The sequence below is a fragment of the Pantherophis guttatus genome, chromosome 2 (genome assembly GCF_059756535.1).
Source record: "Pantherophis guttatus breed Tessera chromosome 2, ASM5975653v1, whole genome shotgun sequence".
Classification (NCBI taxonomy): Eukaryota; Metazoa; Chordata; class Lepidosauria; order Squamata; family Colubridae; genus Pantherophis; species Pantherophis guttatus.
In genome coordinates this window covers 182,712,038-182,737,416 of record NC_142064.1, presented here as the reverse complement: position 1 = coordinate 182,737,416, position 25,379 = coordinate 182,712,038, and the positions used below count along the sequence as shown (strand labels likewise).

The window sequence follows — 25,379 nt, the reverse complement described above, 5'->3', positions numbered from 1 at the left end:
ATCAGTGTTTCTCAACCTTGGCAACTTTAAGATGTGTGGGGACCTTAAAGCATATAAAGTTAGTGTATATAAATAACAAACTTCCTTTATTTTTTAATAATTTTTATTATCTTGTAGCACCACATAATTAGCTCTCCAGGACAGTATGTGGCCCATGGGCTGGGGGTTAAACATGCCTGCTCTAGATATGCTTATGTGACAATTTCTTCCATAGTTGGAATTAGTATTAGCGTATAAAATTAGAGACCGGAGGCAAATTTCTCAAGGAAGAGTCACCCATAGGTGATTTTTAATTTGTGGCAGCTCAGTTGATGTTGCATGCCTTCATTTTGTTCATTAGAATATTTCAGAGGTGAGCAAGGGTAAAATACAAAACTCAAGATATAAAACTCACATGTTAAAATAACAATACAACAGCCTGAAAAAGTATGATTTTTTTTCACCTGGTACCAAAAAGACAGGAACGTTCCCTAAATCTTTTTCTAATCTTCAGCCAAGCCAAAGTAGGCCTGGAAATGGTCTTCAAAAGATGATCTCAAGAAACAGGATCAGAATTTTCTAGAACAAAATACTTGCTGAGGTCCATATTCCATTGGGAAGCTCATGACCATAACCTCTTCCTCCCTCACTTCTTTCTTCATCTGTCTTTTCTAAGCACCTATGAATAGATAAAATAGATGATTGTGGGCAGCGGTGGGTTTCACATTATGTTACTACCGGTTCACCATGTGTGCACACGCTCGCTTCATGCACGTGCATGCCAGTGGTGGGTTTCAAATTTTTTTACTACCGGTTCTGTGGGCATGGCTTGGTGGGCGTGGCAGGGGAAGGATACTGTAAAATCTCCATTCCCTCCCCAATCCAGGGGAAGAATACTGCAAAATCCCCATTTCCTCCCTTAGCATCTGGGACTTGGGAGGCAGAGAATAGATGGGGGCGGGGCCAGTCAGAATTTTTACTACCGGTTCTCTGAACTACTCAAAATTTCCACTTCAGCTACTGGTCAGAACCTGCTGAAACCCACCTCTGGCACACGCCTGCCTTCCACACATTCACCCGGCCTTCCGCACATGCATTTTGCTCGCACTTGCAACTTTCGCACATGCGCCCAGCATGAAAAATGTGGCTAAATAGGATGGCATAGAGCTGGGGCGTGGGAGGGGGGAGGCAGGCCCACCTGCGATTTCTGCTACCGGTTTGGCCGAACTGATCCGAACCGACTGAATACCACCTCTGATCGTGGGGCAGATTGGATCCAAAGAGAGAAGACAGGGGAAGACTCTATCGATGGCCCATAAGGGTTATAATGCCCCAGGGCCCCACCGCACTGGCACTGATGACCCACATCCCCAAACCCTACATTTTAGAAACCCTACATTTTAGTCTTAAATCATGTCAGGAAATCAGAGACCTATAATAAGAGGGACACAGCTCATCCCAAGGTTTACATGCAGATAGCAACAGAACAGGAAGCATCGCTCTCTTAGCTTGGTTCTTAGCCTGTCACTTTATTCTTTAAACTACCTGAGTAGTTTAGGTGGCCAATTTTATGCCATTATTTGCAGACTTCACAGTCAGCAGCATCAATCAGAAAATTCAATTCTACTAGAATCCCCCAATGGCTGGGTGTTGTTGTTTTTTTTTTTTTTAGGTTAGTTCAAACCACGCATTTGAACTTTGGATCCGAAACAAATGCTCCTTGAATCAATTTGGCTGTTTTGATTTTTCAGAGTGTAGCATAGTGCAATGGACTTCATGATAACAACATTTATCTGAAGCCAAAGCACAGTGTTGAAAGGTAGCCAAAAGTAACTTCGAGCAGACAGGCCATCTGAGGATCTTCCGTTCCTTGCCTGGCTTCGCTGCTATATCTTGGGCGTTCATTCCAGGGCAACTTCAGTAACAGTCAGGATAAAAAAAGGAAAGTGATTAGCTGGTTCTGAGATCCAAGCGATGGCAGAGATTAGAAGTTAAAACTGAAACATGCAGTGATACAAGCAAGCTAGCAGCTAAGCCTCTCCTGTAAGGCTGATGCAGCTGTCCATTAACTGACCTACCTGGCTCAAGCTCATTCATATAAAACCACTCTTTCCTATAAAGAGTAATGATTGGCTCAATTCTGTTTCTGTGCAGCGATGCACTGCTTATCTACCATTCCATAATCCTCAGATAATGTATGAATTGGACTGGTGGCTCAACGCTTCTCAAGGGGACCAGAAAAAAAAAGCAAGCATTTTCCAATGGCTTCCATGGACTCAGTTCCATGAACTTTTGGAATATAGCTCTGGTGGCAGGTATTTCAAGCACCACCTGGTTGGACATCTCAAATTTTGAGCCACGGGATAATCATGCTTCATGGTCCTGGCAATCCGTCTACCGTGCTTGCTTCATTCATCCTGAAGCTTCCCAGAGGGCCTTACCGCTCCAACAAACATTTTGAAGCATACATTTTTCTTGACCATCTTATCCCGGAGATTTTAAAAGGCTTCTCCCTTGAGGTGACTTAGTATTAAATATTGAGCGTGGAAGTCCTTAACTGGGAAAAGACCTTTGCCAAATATATGCTATTTCAGATATCCACACAGCATGGAGAGTGGGAAATGGAAAACTGCAACAAAATGCTTAGTAGTAGGTGGTGGGATAGAGGTAAATTCAGGGATGAAATCTACTTACCTTCCCAACTGGTTCGGAAGTGCACACACAGCGCTTGGACCCTCTGCGCATGCACAAACACTTCTGTGCATGTGCAGAGGGTAAAAAACAGGTTACTTCCTGGTTAAAACCAGGAAGTAACGACGACCGGGCAGATGGGTGGAGCCTCATGCCGCCATCACTACCAGTTCTCCAAACCACCAGCCACCATCGCTACCGGTTCGGCTGAACTGGTCCAAACCAGGAGCATTTCACCCCTGACTAAATTAGACTGAGAACTTCGGAAGACATCATACTGAATACACAAGTTGGTATGCAACAAAATAATGAATTCTTATGTAATACAGTGTTCCTTCCTGTTCCTGTCTCTCGATATCCTCTGTATGTTTGTGTGTGTGTGTGTAAACATATTATATATACATAATAGTATATACATAAAAAGATTTGTGTGCTTTTTTGATTTGGTCTATGGCATGGCTAGTACTGAATTTGGCTTTGTAAGGCATTGGAAGAATCAAAATGGCTTATTAAATAGCCTTTGCTCTCAGGGAGTGGCTTTGTGTTTTTCCAGCTCTTCAGCACATTAAACCTTTGATCTGGTTAAAGGCTAAAAATCGACCATTAAATCCTCTCCCATTTGCACAAATACTTAGGAAGGAAGAGCTCCCCTTTCGTTGTTCTCATTGTGTCCCGAGAGGCCACAGAGATTGTGTATCAGGCTGCAAACCAACACACAGTTAATATTAAACGAAAAAAGTTCACTGAGCTTTGGAGGGGTTAGAATGACAAAGCTGTTAGTGCTGCATAATTGAGCACATTTGCGTAGGCAGAAGCTGCTGGCTAATACTACCTCTTGATCAGGCTGTCTCCAGAAAGACACAGAAGACAGGAAGCCTCCATTTCCATCAGATCAGATGGTCCCAGATAGAAATTCTTTGGGGGAATTGCCAGGTCTTCTCCCAGGGTTAGGTCTAAGGATGGATGGGAAGACAAGCAGGTATCAGCATGATTAAACCCACGGCTCTAGGCTCTAGCACTATTCCCTCTGCTACCTTGAGTATCTGTTCCATTTGGACTCTTCCCCAGCACTCTCCCTAAGTAGTAGGCCTGGCCCTAGTTTAGCATTCTTGTAACTATGCAACACTTGAAGGAACTCAAAAAACTGTTCTTCTTATCTGCACTGGCTTTCGGGAACATAAAGATTCAAAGCACAGGGCAGGGCTAAGTAAAACTTGCAGACCTCAACTCCCATTATGTGAACTTCGGAGTCCTCAGAAGTCACACTGCTCAATTGTGGTGTCAAAGTGTTGAGAAACAAGTAGGATGACCTGCAGCTGATCAATGGATAGAGACTGAAAAATCTGTATTTAAATCTGAATGGGGCAATCCCCCAAACACTAACATTATAAGTTGCTTTCCAGCCTAGCCCATTTGATGAAAGTATTGCTGTCGAGCCTCGGTTGGGTCTCCAGTGCAGTTGGGTGGATTGGCCGAGAATTGCTTTGGCCATCTTCTCACCCCATCCCTGGCTTAGAATAAGATTATATCTTTCAGGTTGTTCCCTATTTTTTTTCTCCTCGTGCCTTTCTTTCTCTCAAGAAAGAAAGTAAAGATTGAAGTAAAAACTGAATGGTAAGAACCAGTGGTGAAATTCTCCGCAGGTTGCCACTGGTTCGTTGCCCATGCATGCACGGTGTGCACCAAATGCGTGCTGCGTGTGTGCATGCACGGTGTGCACCAAATGCGCGCTGCATTTTTAGGACCAGTTCACCTGAACTGGTAGCTTTTATTACTACCAGTTCGCCTGAACCGATGCAAACTGGTAGCATTTCATTGCTGGTAAGAACCCGTCCAATGCTATCGTCTCAGCTATAATAGCCTGCTCCCAATCACACATAACTGCTTTTCTGTGTGTGATATAAAAGCAAACCAGTATCTTTTCTGTAGTGAGAGAAACTGATGATCAGTAGACCAAAACAAAAATAAATAAATAAACAAATAAACAATTTCCTGGGGAATAATGAGTTAAATAACTACACAAATTCTCCTTGTTTCAGCGTGAAGGCACTCACAGCTGATTTTATGATAAAAAGTGTTCCTTTTCTGAGTTCCCACAACCAAGAGATGAATCTTTAAAGCAGTGGTTCTCAACCTGTGGGTCGCGACCCCTTTGGGGGTCGAATGACCCTTTCACAGGGGTCGCCTAAGACCATCAGAAAACACATATTTTCAATGGTTTTAGGAATAATTTTATGGTTGAGGGTCACCACAACATGAGGAACTGTATTAAAGGGTCGCGGCATTAGGAAGGTTGAGAACCACTGCTTTAAAGCCTGTTTCTTGATTGTGACATTCCCCATGACAAATGCTGGCATGGATCATGTTTAATAGTAGCAGCACTGAAGTGGTGGCAAATTCACCACACACAGAAGCTGCTATATTAGAGAGAAGGCTGTTTTAGAAACTCTTTTTCCTTCTGGGTCTGTTAGTTTCCCCTCTGCAGTACAAAGGGCAGGATTTTTCTGGGTTCAGCCAGGGACAAGAGGCAAGCAGTAATAGGTTTCACTCTTGTAGAGTTGTAATGGTTGCTTTAGAGATACGTAAATAGTATTTAAGTCTTAATGCCACTTTTATACTTAACAATCTATCCCCTAGTTTCCTATAGGCCTGTATTTATTTACAGAGTTTGCAGGTTTTCTCTTACCTTGGTAGACAGAATCCAAATAACATATAGCCTCCACTTTTATTTCTTTATCTGCTCCTTTAAGTGCTGTAGATTTTTTTTTAACTTCTCTCTAAACTGCTTTCACTTTCATGCTCTCTTGATGCAATCTTTTCTTAGCCTTCTTGATCACCCTGTCTAAGATCCCTTGTGTTCTCTCTTGAAGATTTCAGGTGGTTGAGTCACTGGAAGTAAACCCCATCTTTATCTCTCAGCTAACTCTGCTTTTTTTCTGTCTGTTTCCCAACAATTCCACTCTCCTACTGTCTGTCTCACATTGTTCTCTTCCCAAATGTATGTCTTTTGTGTTGTTTAGAAAACTGATTTAAGGTCTAGTCTCAAATCTGCGAGCTCCTTCTCCAGCACACTATAGACTTCAGCACCATCAGCCATTTAGTAATCTGGCCATCAGCAAACTCCACCGACTTGGCCGCTATCGGAGCTCTATTTATCAGTTAAGAGGTTGCAGGGAGGGAAGAAGAGAGATTCTAGTTTCTTCTAGAACAATTGTGATTTTTTTTTAACATGGATAAACAGATATCTTTCAGAAACTTAATGGCTTCTCTCCCAAATATTGGGGGGGGGGGAAGAGGGGGAATGCATTTTTCAGTCTATCACAGCTGTCCATCCATCCATCCATCCATCCATCCACAATGGAGGAGTACACTTTCCAAATTTGTGCAAACTTCTTTTCTCACCTCTTTTTATAGCAATAACACTTAAATTTATATACTGCTCCATAGTGCTCTACTGAACTCTCTGGGCTGTTTACAGAGTCAACATTTTGTCCCCAACAATCTAAGTCCTCACTTTACCAACCTCGGAAGGCTGGAAGGCTGAGTCAACCTTGAGTCCATCAGGATCGAACTCCTGGCTGTGAGCAGAGTTAGCCTGCAATACTGCATTCTAACCACTGTGCCACCACAGCGCTTTTCTTTTATTCTTGAATGTTGGTGCTCTCTGCCTCAAGGTCCACCATCATCACCTGCTATAAAATGGGTAGACAGTCCACTTATGGTTCTCCAAGTATTTGGGGGGGTGGGCTCTACCTGAATGAAAAAATGATGTGGCCTTTTAAGGAAGGATCTATGAGCAGGATAGCATGAGCTCCAGCTCAGGACTCATTGCTGGAGAAAATTTTCCCACTTAAATACTTCTCTGAAAGATGTCCTTCGAAGTATTATTCTGGAGGAGAACATGATGTTCCTGTTAGAAAGAAGTCACAGTTGTATATTTTGCTTCTTGAAGTAAGCAAAGAAACATACAAATGAGAGAGGGGAACAGAGTGGGAAGAAGAACAATATAGATACTTACAGTATTTTGTACTGTTAATCATAACTTTACAATTCCCAGTACTCAGTAATAAAATAAGTTTGATACATAAACAAAATCTCATTTCATTTATTTCATTTGAAATTATTTCAACATCCCAGAACTATAAAAATGGTAAGACATTGGCCAATGATATGTCTTTGCTTTGGGGACTTTATAAAAAAAATTCTAGATGGGCTGGCTCACCAGAGATAAATCTAAGCACTTAGTTTTCATTACAACATGCTTTTGCAAAACCCCTTCATCTTCAGAGGTGGTATTCAGCTGGTTCTGACCAGTTCAGGAGAACCGTTTTGAGTAGTTCGGAGAACTGGCAAATACCACCTCTGACTGGCCCCATTCCCATCTATTCGCAAACCAGGTGTCCTTCTGGATTCACGGCTGTCTTTAGAAGATCACTTGACAGCCGTAACCAGGGGGCTTTCACACAGGTACGCCTGGTGCGCCAGTTGTGCCCTTTCCTAGACCGGGATGCCCTCGCCATGGTCACTCATACCCTTGTTACTTCTCAGTTGGATTACTGTAATGCCCTCTACATGGGGCTGCCCTTGGGATGCACCCGGAGGCTTCAGCTAGTCCAGAATGCGGCCGCGCGGGTTGTTATGGGAGCCTCTCGTTACTCCCGTGTAACACCTCTCCTGCGCAAGCTGCACTGGCTGCCGGTGGTCCTCCGGGTTCGTTTCAAAGTGCTGGTGCTCACCTATAAAGCCCTACATGGCTTAGGCCTGGGGTACTTGCAGGACCATCTTCTGCCATCCTCCCATCGTCCTGTGTGCTCTCACAGAGCGGGCCTCCGCAGGGTGCCGTCAGTCAGACAACGTCAGCTGGCGGCCCCCAGGGGGAGAGCATTCTCTGTGGGAGCGCCAACCCTCTGGAACGGTTTGCCTACCGGGCTTAGGACAGCCCTCGACCTCCTCTCCTTCTGCCGCAAACTGAAGCCGTGGCTTTTTCATCAAATGGATTGACCCGTTGAGGGGGGGTTTTACATTGTAATAATTTTAATTAATTTTAATTGGATTTTAATTTATATTTAATTCATATTGTTGAATTTTTATCTTGTAAGCCACCCTGAGTCCTTTTGGAGAAGGGCGGCATATAAATTGCAATAAAATAAAATAAATAAATAAATATTCTCTGCCTCCGAGTCCCAGTTGATCAGCTAAGTCTTCTTTTGTTGCCCTGCACAGAATGGAGCTGGAAAGCAGATTAGTGGGGTGGGAGGGAATGGGGATTTTACAGTATCCTTCCCCCAGGAGTGGGGTGGAAATGGAGATTTTATAGTATCCTTCTCCCAGGAGTGGGGAGGGAATGGGAATTTTGCAGTATCATTCCCCAGCCACGCCCACCAAGCCACGCCCATCAAGCCACACCACACCCACCAAGCCACACCACGCCCACCAAGCCACGCCCACAGAACCAGTAGTAAAAAAATTTGAATCCCACCACTGATCATCTTCTTCTATTCCCAAATAATCTGAGACATGAAATATCAATTTTTCTGTTGGTAGAGGTCTTCATACAGAGACTGGATGGTCACATGTTAGATACCCTGTTAGAGATCCTGTACTGAAGAGGGGATGGCCTACTAGAGGTGGAGAATGATGGTCTCTTTATGACTGGCTCAGGAATTCTGAGAGTTGAAGTCCACAAGTCATAAAAGGGGCATCTTTCCCCACTCCTGGCCTAGATGACTGCAAGGATCCCTTTTAGTTCTATGATTCTAATACACACACCTAGAATGACTTTATAATACATTATTGATGAGGTGTGGTTAATGTATATTCTAAATAGACATCTGCATTTTTGCTAATAACCTGATTGCATTTTATAGTTGACTGTGCCTATAATTATATGAGTCCCAATGCCTGAACATGTTTGAATATTTATACATTTCCTCCTTTTTAAAAATGTACCCCCATATTTAAAGAAAAAGCATCTCAGGGTTGGTTTAAAAAAGACATTAGCTCTAAATAAATATTTTAAAAGTACTTGTGCATTGTTCTAGGTATTTTTGTATCATCTAAAAAAGCTACAGCACTGGATATTCCCAGGCTCAAGATCATGCATCTGTTACTGTTCTTTGTACAAGCATCAATGATCCCAGTTAAACATGCCAAATATGTGAAGATTTCTACTTTTCCATTTAGGTGTCTGGTACATCACAGTAAGAAGATTAGGTAGCATCATTGACTTTAACTTTCTGTTGAAAAGTTCTTTAGAGAAAAATTTAAAAATATTGAGGAACACAATTCCCCATCTGCATTTATAATCTACAGAACCAGGAGGGACGCTGCCCCACATGTTTCCTTAGGAGTCTGCAAATTGGACTAGGAGTTGTCAGTTGGATCTCTAAAAAGCCTGTGATCCACTCTAAAATGAAATCCAATCCCTGGACATCCAACCTTGTGACCTTAGTCTGCTTGCTCCCATTTCTTGCCTCTCCTAGAAGCATCCTGAGTGACGAGACACTGAGCCAAAAACATTATGTAAGTACCCTATTTTTTTTTTTCTGCATAGGATTTCATTTTGTGGAAAAAAAGGGGGCAGCAGAAGAAATATTTCTAGAGGAAGATAATTGTTTGAATATCCCTTCTCCTAAAATTCTGCAAATAAAGTTAAATTTGGTCAAGCTTCTGTTATGAATTGGCTAGGATTATAGCCAATGGGGCACTTTTTTTGCAGATTTTCTAAGCAAAGGAACCCATTCTCACCCCTATTATTTTGGCCACAGAAATACTGGCAAAAAAGTGTGAAGGGACCAACAAATAACTGCCTTCAAAGTCCCTGGAGAACAATACAAGGTTAAATATTATGGAGATGATATAGTACAGGTAGTTCTTGACCTTCAACAATTCATTTAGTGACTATTCAAAATTATAACAATCCTGAAAAAAGTGAGTTAGAACCATTTTTCACACTTATGACCATTACAGCTTCCCCAGGGTCATGTGATCAAAATTCAGATGCTTGGCAAATGGCTCATATTTATGACAGCTGCAAGATCCCAGGGTGATGTGATCACCTTTTGTGACTTTCTGACAAGCAAAGTCAATGGGGAAGCCAGATTCACTTAACAACCATGTTACTAAGTTAACAACTGCAGTGATTTACTTAACAACTGTGACAAGAAAAGTCATAAAATGGGGGGCAAAATTCATTTAACAACTGTCTCACTTAGCAATGGAAATTTTGGGCTCAGTTTTGATTATAACTCAAGGGCTACTTGTATTACTCATCATAGAAACATGATGTGCAATAAGAATGTCAATGAAAAAAATCCAAGGCTTCAGAGAATCCTCTGGATACAAAATCAATGTTTAAAAAACAAAAATAATTACAGGATTCTTAATGCACGAAGGAATTCCTGCCAGATAACACATTCAGTGTGAAATACTTTGCTTTGTGCTTGACATGCAACAATCAAGAAACATCTCAAAATAATTATATCGAACTATGGTAAGAAATTAAAAGAAATTTTGAAAGGCAGAAAAAACATAAAGTTTTTCTTGATTAGGATAATGTGTGATTACCATGAATGTTGTAGACATAGAATAAATTACTTGTTTCAAATAGCACCAATTCTGAACCCAGAAAATAGCCTTATAAGAATGGCAAAGAACTTTTAATCAATTTATTTGGCATGAAAGAAACTTATAATCAGATTCAAAATTTTATGAGAATTTTACCCTTCCAAACTTCAAACTATGTTGTAGAAGACGCTGTCTGCCATGGCTAACAGAATGGATAAGGCATCTAAATAATAGAATGTCAACAATGGAAGAAGCTGGCCTACCTAATCGCCTTCATAGACATTTATGGCACAAGGACATGAAAGAAGACAAAAATGTAAAAAGACTTATTAAAGACAAAATTTATGAAAACTTGCAATAAAAATAGTCCAACAATTTCACTAGCCTCTCCTTTAAATGCTTTTTATGCAGAAGATAACGGTAGTAAGAAAAAATAAATTATATATACAGATATGGTCCACTCAATGCCATGATTAAACAGAAGACAAAACAAGAATAAATTGGCAAAGACTGAAATATGCCATGTTTGATGTACTTGCAGATTTTTGGAAGAATAGAAACTAACAACCTCAAAAATGAAAAAAAAAGAGCTGCTATGAAATATGACAGAATTTGAAATGCCCATTCTGAACCAAGATAATTTTTAGGGTATGTGCATAAACTGTTACTTAGATATGATATAGAAACAGAACAAATCAAATCAAAAACTGTATGATAAAATAGATGCAAAATGTTGAGGAAAGAGTCACAACACAAAATGTGAAGAAATAAACCTATACAATTTATCCCAAGTTATAACTTCAGAGGAAATGATACAAAATGTTTTATAATTGGTCTACTCCATTGTTAATTGCTAGGTTAGGCAACTAATATAGTAATTAATTCTGGAAATGCCTTGAGACAGATGGAATATTCTATCATATGTGATGGACATGTAAAAAAAAATCCTTAAAAGTACAAAAAGGAAATGCACAGTGCCATTCAATGATATCTGAACTAATTTGACATATTAATATAAACCATCACAATTTATTCAGACACACAGTCACAGTTGCAAGGATAAATTTAGCACAACACTGGAAAAGGGATACATTAGCGATAACATCAGATTGAGAACATAAACTGAGAGAATACGCAGCAATGACAAATTTAGCAGCATATATTCATTCTTGACATATGTAGATTATTGAATAGATCATTCTACATTGAATCATAGGTTATGAAGGGCCATTCACACATGTTGTGTTGGCCAGGCTGTAACTAGAATAACTGTAACTAGAACTAAAAACCTCATGAGAGAAGTTTGCTTTAAAAAAGACAAAAGCATTTATAATTTCCATTAATATAGATTGAGAATGGTAAAAATGAAACTTGGATTTTGGGATTAGATAAATTTGTTGATATAGAAATGGCTAGTTCATACTACTACGTAAAAGTAAAAAGTTGAGGTTGGATGTTACTATCTTATTTTATAACACCAAACGGAGTTGGAAGTCAATGCCTTTTCTTTCTTTTTCCCTTCTTTTCTGCACTCTTCCTTTCCCCTTCCCCTTCCCTGTTTTTCCTACTATTTGTTTTCATATTTTTGTATTTTATATTATAAACAAATAATAAAAAGAGAATGGTCAGGGAGACACTTAAAACATTGAACCTGTAAATAATTGAAAGGAAATTGTGTGTGTGTGTGTGTGTGTGTGTATGTGTGCTGTATATGTATATAAAAATATAACATCTCGGCTCAACTACAGCCTATATCTATCTCCAATCTTTAGCCATCCATATTAATATTCATCCAGCATTCGTTTCCACCTGCTTCCAGATGCTGTTCCAGGCTTCAGCTAGAATACAGTTGGACTGTTTTATTTCATAGGTTCACTAGAAGTTATCCCACATATTCTCCTCTTCGATGTGTACATTTCATGAATGATGGAATCGATGTATTGTGGAATCAGAAGAATCACTTAATCCCTCATGTTTTGTGTAAGAAAGCAAACGAAAGCATTCCAGAGACGGGCAATTCCACCATCTCTCTGGACAAATGCTTCCACTGTGAAAATGCTCTTGCTGTTTCATTTTTCCTGACATTCAGCTGGAATCTCTCTTTATGTAACTTAAACCCATTGCCCTGTATCCTGCCCTTTAGGATGGTAGGAATCAGATGTTGGACTCATGTGCAATGCCCCTTCAGCTACTTGAAGAGTGCTATTTGACCACATTTTATTTTTATTTATTACAATTATGATTTTTATATATGACTACATATGGACACCCAGAAATTTACATTACATCCATAGATCATAAAACAAGTTAACATAAAATAATCATCAAATAAACCACTCTTCCTGATGACCAAAACCCAATTGCATTGTAAATTATAATTAAGATTATAAATCAAAACCCTTGCAAAACATTTCATTTTACTGCTTGCCTAAAAACCACTCAGGGAAGGTGCCACCCAGATCTTTGGGAAGAGGCTGGCTGTCCATACTGATGGATCAGAGACAACAACAACAACAAAAAGACATTGTCTCCTGGTTCTTTCACTCTGAATTTTACATTTCCCAACCTCCACAGTACAATTTGTGATGCATATGCTGGACAGATGTTTATTTCCCTATGCATCAAGTTGTGCAGGACTTTATACTGTATGTACTAACCAACAGCTTCAATTGTAATCCGAAAGTCATTGCAACTCTACAGAGCCTGCAACAGCAGTGTTAGATAATTATGACAACTCTTGCCTATCATTGGTGGAGTTCTGCATTTGTACCAATTGCAGCTTCTGGGTAGTCTTCAGAAAGAGTCAAGACTGTATTGCAGGAATCTACCTTGGAGTTGATAAAGCAATGCATAACTACTGTCAAGAAATCTGGCAGGGCCTCCATTGGCATACTAACTGAAGCTGGGCAAACCATAGCCACAGGATTTCCTGCCAATCCAGAAATAGCCTTACATTTAAGAAAATTTCCCAAATTATGGGTGAACTACTTCAAGAAAATGCTTCATCCAGAATTATATTGGAGCAGTCAGGAAGCTGGATCGCTTCTGGACAAATAGCACCACCATTTTGCATGGATTCAATTTCAGACCACCCCTACCTTTAGATACTAGATACTGCTGTGTGTCTCCACTCTGAACATGGGTTGTAAATGTTTGTGTGTATGTATGTATGTATGTATGTATGTATGTATGTATGTATGATGAACATATTGATAACAGCTCACCTTGAACTGCCTGGTGAAGCCTCTCCCAATGGCTTCATGTAGATATTGAAAAGGAAGAGAGAGCTACTCCACAGGGAAGCAACAATGAGTCATTCTTTTATCCTCTGCCTGTTTGCTACAGCTCATGCAGGAAAGTGCGTATAGTTAAGGCTATGGTTTTCCCAGTTGCAATGTATGGCTGTGAAAGTTGAACCATAAGAAAGGCTGAGTGCCAAAGAATTGAGGTCTTTGAACTATGGGGCTGGAGAAGACTCCTGCGAGTCCCTTGGACTGCAAGGCGATCAAACTGGTCAGTCCTAGAGGAGATCAACCCTGACTGCTCTTTACCATATGTGTATCCAGCAAAAGCTCATTAAAGGCAAGTTAGGACTTCCTGCTTGGAGGGAGACCTTGGCTGGGATTCAGAGGCTTCAAGCTTCTGTTAGCCAGCTTTTGTCTCTTCTACATATTGGAAAACCGGTCAGTCCTAGAGGAGATCAACCCTGACTGCTCTTAGGAAGGCCAGATCCTAAAGATGAAACTCAAATACTTTGGCCACCTAATGAGAAGGAAGGACTCATTGGAGAAGAGCCTAATGCTGGGAAAGATTGAGGGCAAAAGAAGAAGAGGACGACAGAGAATGAGGTGGCTGGATGGAGTCACTGAAGCAGTCGGCATGAGCTTAAAGGGATTCCAGAGGATGGTAGAGGACAGGAAGGTCTGGAGGAACGTTTTTCATGGGGTCGCGATGGGTCAGACATAACTTTGCAACTAACAACAACAACAACAACAATGCAGGAAAGAGTAAATCTACTTTATACCACAATCAGCAATATCAAAAGGTAGTGAGAATAGAACAGAAGAACCAAACAGAACAGAATACTTTATTGGCCAAGTTTGATGAGACACACAGGGAATTTGTCTCCAGTGCATAAATTCTCAAACAACAAAGTAATATAATCATAAGATACTGATAGAAGAAGGTAGTAGAAAAGATGAGAAGGATAATAGTAATACAGTCATATTACATGAAGGAGCACACTCTCCCTATTCAGGTTCTGCCACTGATAAAGCAGAGTGACCCATGCTATTTCTGTATCAAAGGCATTCAGATAATCTAATTCTTTTAAAATAGCCTGCATTTTCCTCTCCACCATTTTCTTTGGAGGCCGATATTTGTCCAAATGACCACATTCAGGGAAGGTGTTTTTGGTAGGGAGCAGTAGTGGGTTGCCCCTGGTTCATACCTGTTCTATAGAACCGGTAGTAAAACCAGTGGGAGGCCCCGCCCACCGACCCTAACATCATGAAAATGCTTCTGCGCTTGCACGCGCGGCCCCATTGCAAACCAGTAGTAAAGGTAAGTAGAACCCACCCCTGGTAGGGAGTATACTACAGCCTCTTTCAAGACAGCTGGCACCAGCTCTTCTGCCAGTCAAATGATCACCACTTTCAAAATTCAAAATCACGTATTCCTAGATCGCCCAAAACACCAGACTGGACCTGGCTGAAGCAAGCTGAAAGGAATCTTGCTCACATTTCTACCCCAAAAGTGGTCCGGTTATACTGGTTCAAATGATGGGAGTGACTTTTTTGTGTGTGTGGAGAGTTGTTCTTTGGGTAAAGGCCGTAGATCCTATTGACCCACCATCTTCAATACGATGACCTCCAAATATATTGGAATGCAACCAGTTCAACGGTGCTTGGGAATTATGAAATCATAATATAACATATCTTTGTCAGGGAAGGCTGATTCATTGATTTATATAAAAAAAAGCTTTTCTTTATTTTTCATATGTGCTTTTGAAAAGTGCCAGCATTTTACTCAAAACCATTTAATGCTTGAAAGAATCGATATAAATGCTATTGCTTTCACTGATGGTTCCATAAGAATATTACGGTGACTCGGCTCTATTAACAGTTATCTTTGTAAACCATTTCTTAACAAAATGGGGAGTTCTGGACATACACTTTGCTTTATGATGACAAGTTATGTGCTTACAAAAAGCTCCTACAAAACAAGTTGAGCCTTTGCAGCAAAGAAGTATGATGGACTCTTGCTTTGTCCCGGCCTTTTTATCTATTATGGGCTACATGGGAGACTTGAAATGAACTCAGTTATTGTTCTTCTTTATTGCATTACAGCTTAAGAAAAGCCTTGCTGAATCTGGGGATCTATCTCATCCAGCATTATTTTAACAATGGTTAAAATTGTTGTTGTATTGTTTTATTGCCAGCCGACCCGTAGCTAGAAGCATCTAAGCATGGTAAGCAAATGCCAATAACCTCTCTCTTGCGTTAAGGAGCCTCCCATCCATCAGGGGAGGGGTAGAGATTGGACTGAATTGCTGCATCTCATTCGGTGCTGCAGTTGTTCAAAAGGCCACAAGAGTCACCATTAACTTTATTCTACTGTGACCTTGAGTAGCCACAGGTGACTTTGATTTTCTCCTGCATCTGGCATTCAGAGCTATACTGATTTATCTGTCACTCAGCTTGATCAAATATGAACAACTACAGTGTGTGTACACATTTCAAAGGGGCTTTTGATTGGCTCAACTGTTTTCAAATGGATTTGAGAGCACTAATATCACCTTCCTGTGGAACAGGATCAACTTTTGCTTAAACCTTTTCAAAAGCTGCTTCTGCTAGTATCCGAATCCCTCTCTGGTGTCTGTGAGTGTCATACATTTATGAATAATAATAATAAATAATATAATCTTGCTTGACTGCTATGTTAGTCATTGAGATCTAACTTTAATTCTTTGTGAACAGAACATTCAATCAGTGAATGCAAATAGACATGAAACTAAAGCAGGCCACTCCCCAACTAACACAAAGGAACTACATAGCATAGCTGGGGAAACTCCATGATTTGCAAGAAGGAAAGTAGGAATTACTCCATGCTAGCAGTGGAATATTTAATGTTAGAAAAGAAAACAGAAAACAGGGATGGCAATATTGGAATACCCTAAAGGAGAGCTTAGTTGCTTTGGTTAGAACACTGCCCAGGAGATATTCTAAAACAGCATTTTATTATGAGATTCCCTGGTTATATAACCCACTCAAAACTCCCAGATCCTTCTGTTGAAGTTGCTTCCTGAATATGCATGCCATTTTCTTTTGTACATACTTCATCTCAGTGAAAGAAAAAAATACCACCATAAAAGAACATAATGGCTCCAAAGCCCACATACACAGACCCGGCTCACGTGCCAAGAATGCCATATGGTTGCACATTGTTTTGTGCTACTTCCAAATGTATGATTGCAGTCTACTGCAGGGGGCAGCATGTAAGTAACTAGGCTGGTCTTCACATGCCAAGCAGAAGCAGTGTGTGTGTGTGTGTGTGTGTGTGTATGTGTGTGTGTGTGTGTACAGGGGAAAACAGGCTCGTTTTTGAATCTGGATCAAGCCATTGCATGTGGATGTTCTGCTGAACTGTTGTAGATGGGCTGTAAGTAGGCAGGCGGGAAAACAACAACAAAAATAATACAATTTGTTTTTATATGAAACCTAATCCGGAAGATCACTAAGACATTCTAGAATGATTTCAAGGTGGTAAAAACAACTCACACTCTGCCACTGATGTCCTTGACAATTTCCTAAAACATTTCGGCCTGGACCTTTCGATCCAGAACACAACATTGTTGTATTCTATCCACCCAAACATCCAAAATACCAATGTCTCTGCAGGGAGTCGCCTCCCCCCTCCAGATGTCCTGCGTGCACACAGTGCTATTTATTTATTTTATATATTAATTAATTCAGTGTATACACCACTCATTTCACCAAAAGCAGGGGTGAAATCCAGCAGGTTCTGACAGGTTTTGGAGAACCGGTAGCGGAAATTTTGTGTAGTTCAGAGAACTGGCAAATACCACTTCTGGCTGGCCCCAGAGTGGGATGGGAATGGAGATTTTGCAATATCCTTCCCATAGGAGTGGGGAGGGAATGGGGATTTTGCAGTATCCTTCCCCTGGATTGGGATGGGAATGGAGATTTTGCAGTATCCTTCCCCTGGAGTGGGGTGGGAGCGGAGATTTTGCAGTATCCTTCCCTGCCATGCCCATCAAGCCATGCCCACTAAGCCACACCACGCCTACCAAGCCACACCCACAGAACTGGTAGTAAAAAAAATTGGATTTCACCACTGACCAAAAGCTATGTTCGGTGGTTGCACAACAATCAAAGCAAGACATTTTAAAATAACAGATAGAAAATATAAAAATCCACATTACTATAATAAATATCCTAAAAACCAAAGACACAAACCATAGACAGAGGGCAGATGGGAATAGCCTCCTTAATAATGGGACCATCTAAGCAAGTCTCCAGTTCCCTGGGACCACAAGGCCTGCTAACAAGTTTGAGGGCCTTTGGGAATATCAAGAGAGATGAAGCTGGTCTAATTCCAGGGAGAAAGATGTTCATGTGCCATAACAAAGAATCCACATCTTTTGGGACCTACCAAATGTAGGTCCCTATGCTATGGTTTTATGGGAACGCACAAAAAGGTTGCCCATTTATTTATTCATCAAATGTATCCACTACCCATCTCATTGCCTAAGTGACTCTATCAAGCAGGGTCAGAGCTGATAATTACTCAGAGAGGTGATCACTAGGAAAACCAAGAGTTGTAGGTTACACCAGGAAGCTTTTTTTAAAAAAAAAATCCTGAAAAAACACAGGGGTAAATGACCAAATTGTTGCCAAAAGTATGACAAGGATAGTTACCAAGAACCAAGCTTGATTCAGGAAGTCTTTCATCCTATTTTGTGAGTCTCACGGATTTGCATGTATGACTGCGTTTCTTAATGTGGATTATGTGTCTAAGCCACTGGTTTAATACAAACCAAACAAACCAGATTTGAAAAACAACAGAAGTGGTATGTATCAGTAACTTTCCTTTAGCATTGCCACAATCTTTGACTATTTTCCCCTTCCTGATTTGCATTGGTTACATCTGGGCTTGCAGAACCAGTTTCAAGGACTATTGACGCTCACTAAATTGTTTTTTGCACCTTCAGGCGTTGAAACATCTGCATGTCTCTCTCTCTTCCCTGGGAAACTTTGTTCCTTGCAGCCACATTATTCATCACTTTTCTCATTTATTGAAAAGGCAGATGAATAGAGGGGAAAAAAAAATAACATACTTTGGGCGTCTAGGCTGACGTTTAGCAACAAAGGGCTCTGGGAAGTCACTTGAAGTTGAAGAGTTTCCTGGGGAGGGGAAAAAAAAAACTCTTAAAGCAAAACTTGCAAATTGGGAACTTGATAATATGTGAAGAAGACGTGGGATTTCCACAATTTGTAATACAGAAATGAGGAAGGCCTTGTAGTGGTTAAAGAAATGTCCTTATCTTTCTGATATATTTTGACATATTTTGGTAGCTGATCAATGATTTTCTTTTTTAGGAGATCTGAACAATCCCAACCCTATGGGTATTTCAAAGAGTCTGGAAGACCTGGTTCTTCACCCAAGGCTTTGGTGGGGATGACTGCAGCCACCTTTTACCCAGAATGCTTTCTTTTATTAGTTGTTCTGCCATCCTGACCCTACTTTTTGTTTCTTGTTATATTTAAGATCTTGCTTTCAGGTTTTAAATAATTTGTAAAACACCAAGTGTCTTAATAGTCTTATGATTTAGAGCAGGGGTTCCCAACCCCAGGCTGCAGACCTGTTCCAGGCTGCGGCCTGTTAGGAATTGGGCTGTGCAAGTGGCAGGCGAGTGAGCAAAGCTTCATTTGCACATGTGCAGGATCTAGGTTGCATACGAAACCATCCCTCTCCAGTTCGTGGAAGATAATTTTTCTTCTGAAACTAGTCCCTGGTGCCACAAAGTTTGGGGACCGCTGGTATAGAGCATACTAGAGCAACTAAGATTATCTTTGCTCTTTCTTTTGGTGTCACTCTATATTTTTTTCATACATTAGAGCAATGTTCATACCTCCACATTCCTGTAGATATATTTTTTTCCAACTCCTGACCCCCAAAATATACTAAATCTTTGTGGTGTGACATTTCAAGTTACAATGAACTTATGGCATCATCATCATCATTACAGGAATCAAGTAGCATATTTGTTTTGAAATCTGTATCATCTTAAAAATACCTATAACAAATAAGTACCTGTGATCGGGCATATGGGCACCAAAGAGATCTGACCATAAAGTACCCAAATATGATATTATGGATGATAAGAATGACATGGAAAGCAAACCACCACCATTGGATTCAAAGAAGTCCATGCTGAGTAAAATGCTGATGGGATTATCCTATCAGCCATTTTGTAGATCAGGAGTGTCAAACTCAAGGCCTGCGGGCTGAATGCCAGTGAAAATGAAGCCTGGGAGGGCCATGCGCGATCCTCACAAGCTCCATTTTCTCTGGCAGAGTGCTAGCAAAAGAAACTACTAGAAAAAGTGGCATTTGATCACACGAGTGACATCGAGCTGGCCATGCCCACCCTGACCACACACAATCTCCCCCCCGAGGTCAAACACAACCCTGATGCAGCCCCTCAATGAAATCGAGTTTGGCTCCCCTGTTCTAGATTATTTTTTGTGGTGGTGGTGACGGTGAGGCTGTGGTGGGATAGTCTGGATTTTGGCCTGGAGATCCCATCTTGACTGTGGCATTGCACTTAGTAAGCCAGCATTAATAACAAAAGTGGATCAATGCCAAGAAAACCACTGTCTCCAGCAGCCACAACCCTTCATTAAGTTAACTTCTTTATTAGTGTCCCTGCCCTCCCCCCCAAAAATTGAGAAACTGTGAAATAGAGTAACACTTCTATCTATTCTAATTTTCTTTCTTACTTTGCTTCTAAGGATGGGACAAATTGTTTTCTACTATGTTGATCACATGATCATGGGGATACTGCAAAGCTTGTCACTATGAAAAATGATCCTGTCACTTTTTTCAGTGCCATTGTAACTTTGAACGGTCACTAAACAAACTGTTGTAAGTCGAGGGCGACCTATAGTGAGTAGTCCATACCCATTTAATTATCAAGTTGAGATTTGAACTTAGATCTTCCTAGGCTATGGTCAAACTACTATTCAGACTCTAGATTTTGGTTAGCACTATAGTAACAGTGGACACAAAATCACATGCACAAATAGCCACATGATTCTAGTTCTCTGGAAAAGTCTACTAGGGCCTTGACCATTGAAAAATAATTTTGAAGAGATATTTTGGATTATGCACAAGCACAGCATTTTCTTGCTATTTGTTGAACGGTTTTTATCAGTTTACAAAGATACCTAGATAGAGGAAGGGGAACAGCCCTCTGTGCTTTGCAAGTTGCATTATAACAACAGACTTGCTGCTATGATGATTTGATTCATTAAAGTAGCAACTTCTTCTTTTCAGGAGAAAGGACAGAAGTTTGAAAACAGGCAGGTCTGTTATAACGAAAAGTAGAAAGAAACTGGGCTTGCTGGAGATACAAAGCCATTCTTCCAAACTATTTTCAAAATGTGCATAGCCCTAATGTCTATTCTAAGAAGAAGAAGAAAACACTCTTAAAAGGCAGCTTGCCTTTGAAGTGATTTTTGTAGCTTTCCCATATTCACATGAAAGGTTGTGGCTCCTAGTCTTGTGTACAGAGAAGGGTGTAAACGAAATCTTATGAATAAGGCTCACAGGGCCTTGGAGAGCATGATTCTTCTGCTTGTTTACACTGTAAGCAAACCGACCTCTTGTTTGAACTGTGTAAAAGGAGAAGTGCATTGTAGCAAGGACCTTGAGAGTTAATTTTAACAACGTGAATGGAATCTGTAGGGTTGTTTTTTTTTGCTTCCTCTAGAAAAGGCAACAAGATAGGTATCTTGTGACTCAGAATGGGGTATAGAAGAAAAGATGCAGTTTTTATAACCCGAATCTATTTGTTGATTCTACTGATATCACTTCTTTGGTCATTAGGATTGGCAGAGAATAAGAAAAATTGCATTATTACGTATTTATTTTTAATGTTTGAAATTGTATCACTTTGACTGAAAATAGCATGCTTGCTCAGCTCCCATGACATTTCTCTATTATAAAATTCAGCCATCAAGAATCAAACTGAGTCTCACTCCTGCATCTTGTTGATAAGAACAGGGTAATCTATTCACTGGATTAAATATTTCACTATAGATTTCACTGGATTAAATATCACATAGATATTCACTAAATATCTATGTGCTTGGCTCTTCCACATGAGTTTCAGATGCAGATGTTGCTACTGAATCTATAATAAAGAGGCTAGAAACAGATCCAGATGTGGATAAGCATCACATTTCAAAAGCCCTAGGGCAGGGGAGTCAAACTTGAGTTCGTTGTCACGTGATGTATTGCAACTTTCCCCCCCTTCACTGGACATGGACATGGACATGGCCAGTGTGTGACACATCTGGCCCGTAGGCTGTGAGTTTGACACCCCTGCCCTAGGCAATATGACCAATAATGAAGGATGCCAAGAAGGATATGTGAAAGGAAAGAGCAGTAGAAATGGCCATGTTCCTCCTTCCCCATTTCACCTTTGAGAACCCCACCCTTCAAGATTACGATGATTCATTTTAAAAATGGGATGTTGGCTGCAGTACAATCTGAAGTGGCACTAGGAGGATTGTAGGCAGGTGGGTATATGGAGCAGAAGAAGGATTCAGTGAAAGAATATAGTGCTCAGAATGAGGCAGTGTGTGTGTGGGGGGTGGGGGTGGGTGAGGAATATCGGCAGATGCACAATACCTCAGAAGACGTTACACCAAATTTTCTGAATGGTTCAAAAGGCTAATTGTTAAGAATTGTGGCCCAGAATGTTGCCATTCAGAAAAGGGAGCCAAGACTCTAGAAAGGGCTGGCAAATTGGTAAATTTGGAGGGCTGACAAATTGGTAAAACCCAAAAGGTGGACAGGGTAGTAAGCCTACATTACTAGCAGTTACTTCGAAGACCACCCAGTCTAGAAAGGCTTTGGTGAAACATTAAATGCTGGCAATGCTCAAAAGGCCTAAGAGTTCTGACAGTGTAATGATATATGGGAATGACCTTATGAGGCAGGAGAAAGAGCCCAGACTAGACAAATGTTATGCAAAAGTTATCTTAGCCCACCAAAACAGAGGGAATTTAGGAAGCATTTCTGTAATGGTATGTGGGTAGGACCTTGGGAGAACAGGGGAGCAGATGCTGCCCAGGGAAGCATATAGGATAAGATAAAATGGGGGGGGGGGAGCCCCACATCTGAATAACAGGAAGAGAAGGAAACTTAGAAAGGATCAACCCTAATTTATCAGGTGGTAAAAAGAGACAGCATGAGATTTATATTTTCAGAGTTGCCTAATTATGTTAATGTAGCCTTACAGTAAAGTAGAATTAGCTCATCTTGTTACGTTTCCCGTCTGGTGTGCTTGGGAGGCTGACAATTCCAGAAGGGACCCGCCCTACTTTTCTGAAAAGTCAAAGGAAAGCAAGGAAGAAATACTTTCAGACTTGCAAGGTTTTGTAACTGTAACATTACAATGAAAATAGTATTGGAATGAATAGTTTGTTTGTGCTTCTTGTCTGAGCTACCCTGAAGGGATAACAAGAAGGCTGAAAGTAGCAACGCAAGACAGAATGGAAGCGGGATTGTCACAATTTCCCCAAAGCGTTATCCAGTAATAGACTCCTGCAGTGGGCCCTACATACAAAGGACCTGGGGCTTTAGTGAGCAGGAAATAAACAGAATGAAACGATAGATGGATAAGCAGTAAAGTAAGACTATTGCTGAAAATACATGTCAACCCTCGAAACAGCGAGCCTCCAGCGGATCGTCTTGAGGTTGCCATTTGGGGGATGGGGGCGGCTTACAGGGATAATGAAAAACAGTAGACACAACATGGGAGGTTGACAACAAAGAAGCAGCCGGCCGACAATCAGCTGGAAGAAAGAACTAGGCCCAACAGAAAGATTCCAGGCCTCTCAGGCCTCTCGAGAAATACAACAGCCACATGGGCAGGGTAAAATTGGCGGGAAAGCAGCAACAGTTATTGTTGCCTTTGTTTTGGTTGCTAAGTGCCGATGTTTCCAGGCCTGCAAGAATTAAAAGCAGTTAATCGAACCTTTAATTTCTGCTTCTTGGTTATGGAGAGTCGGAAAAGTGACAATAGAAGCTTCAGGATAAGACAATATAAAGGATAAGATCAAGCTTTGACATAAAAATTAAAGAACTATAGAAAATAAACCATATCTTTAAGAAGTTAAAAGAAAAGAAAAAAAACTTCCGATGAGGACATGACAAACTGAAGATGTCCCTGAAGAAGTGGAGATGATATTACAGCTGAAATCACTGTAGGATTCAGATTCAGATTTCAGTGAAATCTTCCAGAGAAAGGATAGATTGTAAGATTGCCCACACTTACAGCAGTTCCTTGTGAGTTGATGGCAAGAACTAATATTTTTGCGATCTGCTTATGAGTTGAAAGGGAATCCATAACAATTTTTCTAAGATACTGTGGGAATGGAAGGACATATCAGAATATTCAGAAACACTCCCCTACAGAGCAATTGTGCTTATGCGACACAGCATTGTGTGTGTTGAGAGGCCCCTGGTCTAGCTGATCTTGCATTCTGTTTCTTAATATTCTGGAAAATCAGCAAAGTCTGGGTAAGTCTGACAACTTATTTTCTTTAACGATCATGTAAATATCTGTGATCTCAGTTCCCAATATGGCACTCTATATTCCTGTAGATCCATCAGCTGGGAGTCGAGAGATTATTTCAAAGATCATAGTTGTAATTGTTGTCTTATCTAAGGATAAAAGGTCAGCCAATCCTCATTTCTTAATCACTTTGGAATTAATATTTTATTGCTTTTTAAATATTGAGGACCTCTGGAATGGCAAGTTTAATGGTACTCACTCTGTGAGTTTCCTTCAAGCCCTCACAAAAGAAGTTTTAAATAAAGTTTCAGGGATTTTCTTTTTTGGGAGAGGGGAATTAACAACCAAAGCATTTTATAAAGTTATAAATGGATTAAGGATCCATATTGTTTTAATAACATTCTGAAATTAAATATAAGAACCTTTTCTGTGAGAAACTTCATGTTTTTTTGCATTTGAAAAGAAAACATAATAAGATGGGACTTTGGAGGTTGGACACTAGAGGGCATCAGAAAGAAAGAAGATAACATTTAAGGGGAAGAATATTTAAACTCAATTTGATAATGCAGAATGGAGGAAAAACTTTTAACAATGATACATTTAGAGATATTTGTGAAGAATGGACTCAGAAAATGGCGCAGGCACAGCCACACACCTTTATGTATTAATGATTCACCTTTGGAGGTGGTTAGAAGCATCAAGTTTCTCGGTGTGCAACTAACGAGTAGGCTAGCTTTGTCCCTCAACAGTGAGACACTGGGGAAGTGGGCACAGCAATGCCTGCAATTTTCTGCATTGCTTGAGAAAAGTTCATCTTCTTTCCCCGTCCTTACCACTTTCTATAGAGGGGCAATTGAGAGCATCCTGTCATGTGCATTATTGTCTGGTTTGGAAGCATTACTGCTTCAGACAGGAAGGTGGTGTAGAGAGTGGTGACGATGGCAGAAAAGAGCATTGGTAATTCACTTCCTTCTTTCCAGGACGTAGCTCATAAGCAATGCTTGAGCAGAGTCCGCAGGATTGTCTGGGATACTACACATCCTCTTCATGACCTGTTTTCCTTGATACCTCCTGGGGGGAAGCTTTGTGGTAACTGAAGCAGAACAATTTTAGTAACAGTTTTTGTTCCATATAGCATTGTGAACTCTTAAGTTTTCTCTTTCCGCTAAATATTCAAAATGGACAGTGATTATATGTATATATGTGTATGGTACAGGCAGTGGTGGGATTCAGCCAGTTCGCACCACTTCGGGAGAACCGGTTGTTAGCTTTCTGAGCAGTTTGGTAAACTGGTTGTTGGAAGAAGTCATTA

General features: G+C 40.6%; 1 long non-coding RNA gene across 1 annotated transcript in view; it reads right to left on the bottom strand.

Annotated features, from left to right (window-relative positions):
* Positions 1–235: 235 nt before the first annotated feature.
* LOC117660592 (uncharacterized) overlaps positions 236–25,379 on the bottom strand; it is a 60,334-nt gene continuing 35,190 nt past the window's right edge. The window contains exons 2-3 of the long non-coding RNA XR_004589720.1: positions 3,503–3,623; positions 236–658 (exon numbers count right to left, since the gene is read on the bottom strand). This is a non-coding gene — a long non-coding RNA (uncharacterized LOC117660592). The remainder of the gene's footprint in view (positions 659–3,502; positions 3,624–25,379) is intronic.